We start from the raw sequence: 11,388 nt of genomic DNA, 5'->3' as shown, positions 1-11,388 counted from the left end.
GCACAGGCTGTGGAAGCATCCATGTCTAGCCTGGGGTGTAGACAGAGAGTGGAGGAGCTCAAGAGTTGCAAAAGTGAAAATAGTGAATGAGTTAGGTGGCCCCCCTTTTATAATGGACCCTTTTTTTAAGACATTAAAAAAAGGCACTTTCACCAAAAAATGATTTCTCATCCCAATGCAAAAAATTATATTCAAAGGCATGATTTGCCGAAGCAAATCATGTTGATTACAACGGGGATCAGTTTGAAAATTGCAAGAGTTACAAAGTTATAAGATCGATATCATAATTCCATCCATCCCCCAGTCCTCCTCGACCTTCAGTTTGTCTTCCATTCTCTTCCCAATCTGCGGACATTCATTACAATAAACATCCAATGATCGACAAACCATGATGTATTGAAAATGTGGTGGAAGTATTCTCACCTTGTGACCTTGTAAATGAAATTGTGCTTGTTGAAGGGCCTCAAAACCCATAATAACCAAATGTTCTCGAACATTACTGAGAGTCCAATGCTTGTTCACTTGGACTGCCTCCAAAGCATCGTTGGGCATCTTCACTGCAATGTCAAAGCTTGCAATAGTTCCGTCTACACTCTGTAAGGGAGTCCACACTCCAAGCTTGCACATCCAACGATCATAGTGAAATCGTATGTACAAGGAGGTGAGACATTTCAAATAGCGCATTCCAATACCTGAAGCTCCAACCTTACAACGGTACCGGTCCCCGTTGTGCATGCCCTCCACGTAGCAAATTGATAAAATTCAGATGACCAAAACGTGCATACCAAAGTTTTGCATCTGAAATAGCCCTTGAATAACCCCAGTCCTCTTCTAAAAGCCTTCCTAATTCCTCGTAATGCGCATCTTTACATACAAGCATTGTGGTAGTCTCCACAAATCCAAACTCTTTAAAAATGTGCACAAAACAATGAATAGGAAAACACCAACTCAAGCCCACAGAACTAGAAGCTTTAGAGTATTTCAAAGAGTTTTGGACATCCATTATCATCTTTTTCTTGAAAGATGCTACCGACCACAAATCTGGCACCGGCCACTCCATACTTAATAAGGAAGTTACTTTGATAGGTTCAAGCGTTCCAAACGCTTGTGTAGAAGTAGGGACAATATAGGAGTGAGAATATAAGAAAATCCTTCTTTGAACCAGTTTGGTTGGGCAAAGATGTGGAAACATTATTGCTCCAATATCCGCATGTATAGCATTGAATGTGCCGGAGAGACTATGTAGTGGCTGCTCCTCCACCAACGTGGATGGAAATATGACTATAAATGCATGACAAATCTTAAGTATGAATCCATAATAACATTACACTGTGATTTCACACCTAGCTTTGTATTCTCAAAACATGTACTTACAATGTGTTGGAAATCGAGGTGGTTGTTGCAAATGCATGGTTGACATTGAGAAAACATGTTGCACAATGGCTACGGTCCCCTTGTCTTTGCGGTTCTTGAAGCCAAGGAGCTTTCCTTTCCAATGAAGATCCAAGTTTGCATGATTCCGCACACGATGTGGGCCAATAGCAGATGGTTGCATGTATACCCAAGCACCTTTGGTGAACTCTTGTGGCACCCACTCATCATCTACACCTCTAGTGTTGTGGCATGCAAGTGCTGTGACCTCATCATTTGGCTGCCTTTGCGAAGTAGAGTTGGCCATGGTTGAGCAAAGAAAACTAGGAGGAGGAGAAGGACCTTGCTTGTTGCTACAATGTACAGAGGATAAAGTGATATGAGAAGGTGGATAACCCTTGTGGCAATGGGAGGAGAAGGTGGATAACCTTTGCTTGGTGTGGCAATGGAAGGTGGTAGGGGATGAGAGAGGAGCTTCCTTGCTGCAGCAATGGAGATGGTGTAGAGAGAGAGTGTGTTGGAGTAGAGGATGAGTGTGATGGTTGCAACCAAGGAGGGGTTGGAAAAGGGGGGTTCTAGAGAGAGAAAATCACTTTTTGCCTAAGAACTACTACTTTTGGGGCAGCTCTGGATAGCAAAAAAAGATTTTTGAAAAGTTTTTTAAAAAATTTGAATTTTAGGGTTTTTGGGTCCCACATTGATCAAATTCAATTTATGCGGACAAACAGGGCTCAAGGTTACATGTTCGGCCGCAATAGGTGGCCGAACATGTAACCTTGAGCCCGGTTTTAACCAGTTGAAAGTTGCTTTTGGAGGCTTAAAATTTAGGGGTTATAAAACTGGTGTTATGGGCAAGAATTGTTTGAATTAAATAATCATGTGGAGGATACAAAATCTTAAAAATCATGTGGAGGATTCAAAAACACGTATGGAGCTCATGTCAGACGAATGTTTAGTCGAATGTTTTAATGACTGTACTTCTCCATATCTCTGTGCCTTTCTCCTTCTGCGCCTTTCTTAGCTCACTCTACAGCCCCTGTGCACGCTTCTTATCCTTAGCTATGGATAGCAACCTAAGAAAGAGCCCAAGGAATGCAGCCCGACAGGTCTCCCCCACAAAGACCCGACATTCTCCCATGAAGGTATGTCACCTCTCTCTATTTCTCTCTATGTTGTGTACATCGAACCTGTATGTAGAGTAGAGTATTGTGGTGTGGATACATTGAGTAATGAATATGGATTTATTCCTTTTAGAGACAGAAGTTACATCCTCCTCCCAAAATCAGCCGCTTTGTTCACCCCAAGAAGGTGGAGGTGCCATTAAAGGCATTCTGCACGACAAAGGAGGATTTTCACAGGGAATATGGATTAAGTCTTGAGGGGAAAGATGTTAGGAAGTTGACAAATGCAGATGTGCCCATATTCGACTGGATGAAAGTATTACCATATAGGACCGCCGAGGCATTTGTTTCCCTCTTTAGGAGGTTTTTTCCCCCGTGCATTGTATATACGCCCATCACTCTAGGGCTATCTATCTTTCCATTGCACACTAAGTAACACACTCTCTATTGTGTGCCTTGAGCTTCCTTTGTCTTCTCCAAGTTGTGTGTGTTTCTTTGCAACCCTAATTCCAACAATTGGTATCAGAGCAGGTCACGTCCTTTTGGGCTTAGTCGCCAGCCGCTCCAGCACATGCATGCTCACCTTCTCCGATTTCAGTGAGCTTTGGCGAGCGTTTGCAGGTCGACAAATTTTTTTGGGATACGCTCGAAGAGCTCGGTCTGCTCAAAATTTTGATTTGGGCTCATTTCGGCCTCCGTTTCTACTACAGGCAGTTCTGCACAAGCTATTTTGTCATTTTGTGCAGAATTTCTGTCACTGCCGTTTTCTGCATAACAGGTGCCTTATAGTCTTCTACAGTTTGTGCTATATAGCACAGGTTGTTCCCGCTCCGTTTCTCCTACTTTCGGGCAGTTTTCACATCAGGTGCAGCATTTACCATGGCTGACAACAACAACACAGATGTGTTCAAGATGTTTGCTGCTGAGGACAGGTTGTATGGGGACAACTACCCTATGTGGGCTTATATGATGCAACATGTTCTTGTGTCAAAGGGTGTCTAGAACATTGTGCAGGGCATTGATGTACGTCCTGGTTCTGAGGATGTAGGCGATGTTGAGGATGTTGCAGGTCTTGCTGCAAGGATTGCAGCTGTTAGAGTTGTTTTGCCTACGATAGAACAAGCTCGTTGGGATGTTAAGGATGCGCAGGCTCATGCATTGATTGCGTTGTCTGTGAAGCACACCATTGTTCCTCACATCCGTTCTGCAAAACAGGCTTGGGATATTCTAGCACGTCTTTATGCAAGCCGCAATGAGGCTAAAATTGCTTTGTTGCGTAAAGAGCTGGAGTCGAAGATTATGCATGAGGAAGATGATATGGACACTTTCCTTGCTAGTGTCAAGGATATCAATGAGCAGCTTATTTTTGCAGGTGAAGTCATTTCAGACAGTTCCCTTGTGCAGACGGTTCTTGATGCCTTACCAGATTCCTACCAGACATTTGCTAGTACTTGGAGACTGATGACCCAAGGAAATCCTGAAGTTGTCAAGTTTGATGCATTATGCACATTGTTGTTGCAAGAGTCACTTTCTAGAAAAAACAGGACTAGGCAGCGTGCAGTTGAACAGGCCTTTATTGCTTCTCAAAGAAAGGGTGGTAACAGTAATGCAGCCAATTCTTATGGTTCTGCTGCGAGTGGCAAAAATTATGTTCCTAATGCTTCTGCTGGTAGTACTTCTTCTGGCAATTCTGGTGATAAGGGCAAAAAGATGATGCGTTGCCATTATTGTAAAGCCAATGATCACTTGATCAAGTCGTGTCCTAAGTTGAAGGCCAAAGAGGCTAAGAAGAAAGAGGGTGGTTCCACTGCAAATGCTGGTTCCACTACAAATGCAGCCATTGTTGAGTCTTTTGTGAAAGGAAACTGTGTTGCTGATGTTGATGCAGAATGGGCTTTTAGCGCAGAGTGCACTTACAATCTTGCTGTCCATGATGTATGCTTGTCAGTTGCTGCAGATTCACATGTGTGGTATTTCGACAGTGGTGCTACAAAGCATATTACCTCACATCATGAATTGTTTACCTCTCTCGAGTATGTCCCTCATGGGAATTCAGTCACTTGTGCCAACAACGCCCCTTATCCAGTTCAGGGAGTTGGAAAGATTGTGCTCACTACTGCTAATGGCAGTTCCTTCACACTTTTTGATGCACTTTATGTACTTGGGATCAAGAAGAATCTCTTATCTGTATCCGCACTTGCTAGACTTGTACTTGTAGTCAAATTTGTGGATGACAGATGTACAGTTCATGATCTCAGTTTTGGTGATGAAATTGTTGCATCTGGGCTTCTGTGTCGTGGGCTGTATAAGCTCACTTTGTATGACAAGTTTGGACAAAATTTTGCAAATGCTGTTGCAGATTCAAGGGAGAAATATGATAAGGTTGCTTCTTTGCCGCCTCTTGAAGCACCTGTCAAACATGTTTGTGAAGGCTGTATTTTGGGTAAGATGCAGCGTTCTAAGTTTCCAAAGGATGGTTCAGTTTGTGCCACATGCAGGTTGCAGCTTGTGCATAGTGATGTTTGTGGGCCCATGCAAACTCCGTCCTTGGGCAATTACCTGTACTTCGTGACTTTCATTGATGATTACTCCAGGCATGCATGGGTATTTCTGCTTAAAGCGAAGTCCGAAGTCTTTATGTGCTTCAAACAATTTCTGGCTATGGCTGAAAATGTCTCGAAATGTACTATGGGCACCCTCCGTTCAGATCGAGGGGGGGAGTATATGTCTCATGAATTTAATGCATTTCTGGCTAGTTGTGGGATAAAACACCAATGTACAGTGCCTTATACACCTCAGCAAAATGGTGTTGCTGAGAGGAAAAACAGGTCACTGACGGAAATAGCACGATGTATGGTCAAAAGTCAAGCTTTACCGCATTCTTTTTGGCTTGAGGCCATCATGTGTGCCACTTATGTACTTAACAGGTGTCCTACGAAAGCTTTGCAGCCTATTACTCCATATGAAGCATGGCATGATAGAAAACCTTCTATTGAGCACATGCGTGTTTTTGGCTGTTTGGCATATGCTTTGGTGCCACAAGTGCAGCGCAAAAAATTGGATGATAAGGCTGTCAAATGTATTTTTGTTGGTTATAGTGCTGAAAGCAAAGGTTACAGATTGTATCATCCGCAAACAAAACGTATTCTAGTTTCTCGGGATGTAGTGTTTGTGGAAGATTCTGTTCTGCCCTTGCTGTCATGTACTAGAGACAGTAATGTAAGCTCACATGACATTTATGAAACTTTGTTGCCTCTTTTCACTGGTGGAAATACGAATGTAAGTTCCAATGAGGCAAATGTACAGCCTTTGGGGGTTTCTGAAAATGTTTTAGATCAGCCTATTACTGATGCAGATGTACATGATGTACTTGATGAGGAAAGGGCTGAAAATGAGCAGGCTAGAGGTATGCCAAAATAAATGGTGCACACTTTGTGTGACAGTAAATTGGTTGCACCTTTGTCTAGTCGTACTCGTTCAGGCTCTCGCCATGCATCTTATGCATCAGATTGTTATGCTTTGGCTGTGTCTAGTTTACATGATGTTGAGGAGCCTCTGTCTTTTGATGAAGCACATAATTCAGAAAATTGGATGGCTGCCATGCAATCAGAATATGATGCACTTATAGAAAATGACACATGGACTTTATGTGATTTGCCTCCTGGCAAAAAGGCCATTGGTACAAAGTGGGTTTACAAGTTGAAACGCAAACCGGATGGTGAGATCGATCGCCATAAGGTTCGGCTTGTTGCAAAGGGTTATGCACAACAAAAAGGCATAGATTATGAAGAGAATTTTTCTCCCACTTGTCGTATGACTACTGTGCGTTTTCTATATGCATTGGCAGCTCATTTTGGTTGGGATGTACATCAATCAGACATTGTTACTGCTTTCTTGAATGGTGACATATTTGAGGAAGTTTATGTAACGCAGCCTCGCGGTTTTGTCATAAAAGGACAAGAGGACAAAGTGTGCAAATGTAACAAGGCTTTGTATCGGTTGAAGCAATCTCCTCATGCTTGGTATGAGAAAGCTAACACTCATTTGGTCAAACAAGGCTTTCGTAACAGTCCAACAGAAAGCACATTGAGCGTGAGGGTGATGTATTCCTCATCGTGGTTCTTTATCTTGATGATTTACTGATCACTGGACCAAATGAGAGACATATTTCTGAATTTAAGGCTGATTTGAATGCTACTTTCAAGATGAAAGATTTGGGGCTGTTGCATCATTACTTGGGTATACAGTTTCAGCAGTGTGATGGTGGTATTGCCTTGTGTCAGAAAAGTTACATAGAGACATTGCTATGTAAGTTTGGACTTGAGGATTGAAAACAGGTTTGAGGTTGAGTCGACATGATGCTGGCGATCCTGCTGATATCACTCTTTACCAAACTGCTGTTGGATGCCTCATTTATGTATGCAACACGAGGCCGGGTATTAAGTTTGCAGTCTCACAGGTCAGCAGATTTATGCATAGCCCAGGGTCTAAGCATTGGCACGCTGTCAAGAGGATTTTCCGCTACCTTAGTGGCACTTTACATCTTGGCTTGTTTTATCCCAAGGGGGGATCATTGCCGCCAGACTTACATGCTTTTTCGGACTCAGATTGGGCTGGTTGTTTTGACACACGAGTGTCCACAAGTGGTTTTTGTTTCATGCTTGGGAGTTCATGTATATCATGGTTGAGCAAGAAGCAACCTATTGTGGCCACTTCGAGTTGTGAGGCTGAGTACAGGGCAGTCTTCACAGCTACGGTTGAGTGTGTATGGCTCAGACGCCTTATGGCTGATTTGGGTGTTGGAGAGGACACTGCCAACACTATCTACACTGACAGTCAGAGCGCATTGGTAGTTGCAAGGAACCCAGTTTTTCATGCTCGCACAAAGCACATTGAGGTGCATTACCACTATGTCAGGGAGAGGCTCTCAGCAGGAGAGATCAGCTTGGCTTATGTGCCAACACAGGAAAACCTTGCAGATCTTTTCACAAAGGCATTGTCTCATTCACAAAGCTTTGGGCTTACTCCCCTTTGTGGACTGATCTTGTCCTCAGGGCATGGCACTTCCCTTTACTCATGTGCCAGCTCTCGTTCACCGCATCACTCCAAGGGGGATTTGTTACCATATACATGTGGTAGTGATGTGTGTGAACACACTAGGACCGCCGGGGCATTTTTTTCCCTCTTTAGGAGGTTTTTTCCCCCGTGCATTGTATATACGCCCATCACTCTAGGGCTATCTATCTTTCCATTGCACACTAAGTAACACACTCTCTATTGTGTGCCTTGAGCTTCCTTTGTCTTCTCCAAGCTGTGTGTGTTTCTCTGCAACCCTAATTCCAACAGAAAGTTTTCACGTGTCTTCCAATGAAGGAGAAAAAGTGTCGATAAAAGTAGCAAGGCCAGATCACTACAAGGCACTCTACCAACTCTACAAGAAGGTGTACCAATCCAAACCACCAAACTATCTGCTGGGAGTCAAGTTTGCGCGCGGATATGTTTATTTCGTATGCACAGGTCTGGTAAAGTGGGATGAGTTTGCATCTGAGGTGGTGAAGAATGTGATCAATGAGGTCACTTAGATAGGAAAAGAGAACAATGGAAGTTAGAGACTTCCCAAGTATCCACAGGAACCCCAAGTGGTTCTGCCATCTTCTTAGTAAATACCCCATCCGGAAGTACACCACCCGGAAGTGGGCTTTTTGCGACTACTCAATCTGCGTTTAGTGTTGAAGTATCCACTTCCTTGCAAGAACTTCTTGTTGAGGTTAGAAAATCTCATGACAATGTATCAGCCAAGTGTCAGAAGGCTAAGGATTCTGTGGTCAAATCTGTTGTTGCTGATGTGCACCGTTGCGAGGGTGCCCTTGACACCATCCGAATGCACTTCCTTGACGATGCCAATGTACCAACAGGCTTGCTTGACAGCCTCCAAGAAAAATTTGACCAAGAAAAAGGCACCCTACAGCAGGCACATGTATGCTTTTAACTCCATCTGATTGTAGTATAATACTGCAAAGTACCATACGGTATGATTTTTCATACCGGTAGGATTATATCATATTTGGTAAGGGTAGATGACAATACCGGTAGGATGTCATCATACCGGTAGTATTATATCATACCGGTATGATTACATCTTACCAGTAGGATATAATCCTATCGGTATGATAACATCCTACTCGTATGGTTACATCCGACCGGTATGGTTAGATCCGACCGGTATAATAAAATCCAACCGGTTTGATGTTATGCTTCCGGTATAATGTTATCCTACCGATATGATGTTACCGGATGTTATCCTACTGGTATGATGTTATACTATCCAGTATAATAACATCATACCGGCAGGATGTAATCATACCGGTATGATAACATCATTATACCGATCTTCAAGCATTCATACAGATTTTATACCTGTTTGACATTGTTTGATAACAAAGGTCTCTTGTCTATAGAAAGAATTATCCAAATGCTTGGAGCGTGAGGAAACCTTTGGTATCTGTGTCATGTTTGTGACAGACATGATTAGTCAACCAATGCTACCTAAAACCATAGTCTTGCCTGCACGAGTTTCAGCTCCTGGACATAGTGTTGTTCGCATTGATGTGTGTAATGCTTGTGGTGTAAAAATTCATGATCACAATTGCTCAAGCCATGTTGTTCTATTGCCTTGTTCACATGCATACCATGAATTCTGCTATGCTCACTTGGCTGAGAAAGGAAAGTGCATGCTTAAGGATTGCCCCGGAGTTATTTCTGCAGAAGACCAATCCCTTCTAAAGAAGAAGACAGTTGAACCATGCCCAAAAACAGGTGAGAAAATTGTTTCAATGCGTAATCAGGTGGTTGATTTTTGTCTTCTCTGATGTTTTTTCAGAGTCAAGCTGCTTCAGAACTACTGCTAGTAAAGACACAGGGAACGATGCAGTGACGCTTGCATACGAGACACTTGTGGAGGTTTTGCTTCATGAAAGTGTCCCTGGTAATGATGCGAAACCTGTTTCGGAAACAACAGAAGAAGAACAAAACTTTGAGGTAAAGGAGTAGAGTACGACTCGTGTTGAAGGGAAAACCCAAAATGAGGAAGACGATGTGTTGCTAGACACTAGCGTGCGGGTGACAAGATCAAAGACCCCGAGAAAATGAGGCCAACATGGCAAGAGTAAGTTTTTTCATTGATTAAGGCTCTAATAAGTGATCTTTTGTTGCACAGCTTTCTAAAGCTGATGGTCGTGTAGATGTCAGGCTGGAGGGAAGTCCCGAGGAGACCCTTGCTCAGCATATAAGAAAGGAAAAAAAAATAAAATCGAGAAGACTGGAGATGAGAAGCCTAAAATGGAGCAAAAAAGCAAGGAAGAGGAAGAGACCCAGGGGCAGCCAGAAGAGGAGATGGACATAGAAGACACTAAGGAGATGCAGAATACCGGCACAAGTTCTAACCCTAAACCCGAGCCTACAAAAGTTATAGTTTGCCCCCCCTATGTTTCTTTTTATGTAACCACTTCTGAAATTAATATAACTTTCTTTCCCATTCGACGTCTCTTTCATCTTGTGCCTAATTTTTGAACATTGTGTATTTTTATTGTATGATTTCAATCTGTAGATATGTCCTAATTGCATATTTAAATTTGAGTCTTGTGTAATTTTGCATCTGCAGATATGTTTTCAGTTGAAGAATGGCGCCTTGCAGATAGGTTAATGGGTGACAAGCAGAATGGCAGGGCTGACATTCGTGCAATATGGAATTGTGTGTTGTCTCCTGCAGTGCTCGTGTTTTCTCTATGGTATAGACTAATTAAAAGAATCCCACTGATATGGCCAAGGCCAACATCTCCATTGAGCGTCCAGCGTAGGGTTCTCATTTTGGACCTTAATGGATTATTGCTCAAGAAATTTGATGGAAAATATGGTGAAGAATTGCCCTACTGGCCAGAAATGCGGTATGTTGTTGAAGGGGATACACAGTTTTGGGTAAGGCCTGATGTAGAAGTGTTTCTAAATTTTTGTTTTAGATGGTTCGAAGTGTGGATATGGAGCTGCTGCGAGTTTGAGAAGCTCAAACGCACGCTAGCGACAATGTTCCCTGACCACCACAAAAGATTCAATAGAGTGGTAAGTCAGGCGCAGTGCACAAGGGCCCCTTTTAAATTGGGCACGACAGATAAACCGGTGTTCCACAAGAATCTCGAAAATTTTCTTGGCCTACCACCTGACACACTTATCTTTGATGATTCTGGATATAAGCTAATGTTTAATCCATTGGGGTCATTTCTTGTTTTTCCCAAGCTAGAAAAGCAGTCTAAAGAAGTGCGCGCCTGTTTTCTGTCAACCACTATCATAAACTGGCTGGCACACTGGTTGTACTCTAAGGACATAATTGAGTATACAAAGAGGACTGTAATTTGTGCAGACGGACTACCTGACGACACCTATGTGCGTCGTTTTTATTGGAAACAGTGGATTGAATTTTTCAAGAAGAAAGGAACATATTTTTTTAATTAAAAAAAAGCTTCATAAAGTCTGTGAAGTGGGCGACTTTTGTCGATGTATTTTTTTGTCGATGGATGTAAATGGAGAATTACTCAGCCTTCTTGTCAATCAATGTAACTAAATTCATGTATAATACATTTACAAGCAAGTTGCACGGAAATACGTTGTATTCTATATTTGAAGTATCTTGCAAATAAAAGGGGAGAGAGAGAGAGAGAGAGAGAGAGAGAGAGAGAGAGAGAGAGAGAGAGAGAGAGAGAGAGAGAGAGAGAGAGAGAGAGAGAGAGAGAGAGACTGATACCGGTATGATACTGGGCAGTGATTGGTATGATACCGGTTTGATACTGAGAAGTGACCGGTATGATACTGAGAAGTGACAAAGAGAGAGAGAGAGAGAGAGAGA

At 42.6% G+C, this 11,388-nt stretch overlaps 1 pseudogene; it reads left to right on the top strand.

Annotated features, from left to right (window-relative positions):
- The first annotated feature begins 8,569 nt into the window (after positions 1 to 8,569).
- Positions 8,570 to 10,003, top strand: LOC147451608 (uncharacterized; annotated as a pseudogene).
- Positions 10,004 to 11,388: the final 1,385 nt, after the last annotated feature.

This window comes from Adiantum capillus-veneris, chromosome 8 (assembly GCF_014529385.1).
Source record: "Adiantum capillus-veneris isolate H3 chromosome 8, ASM1452938v2, whole genome shotgun sequence".
NCBI lineage: Eukaryota > Viridiplantae > Streptophyta > Polypodiopsida > Polypodiales > Pteridaceae > Adiantum > Adiantum capillus-veneris.
The sequence above is the reverse complement of the archived record's forward strand: the minus strand, read 5'-3'. Positions and strand labels throughout refer to the sequence as shown.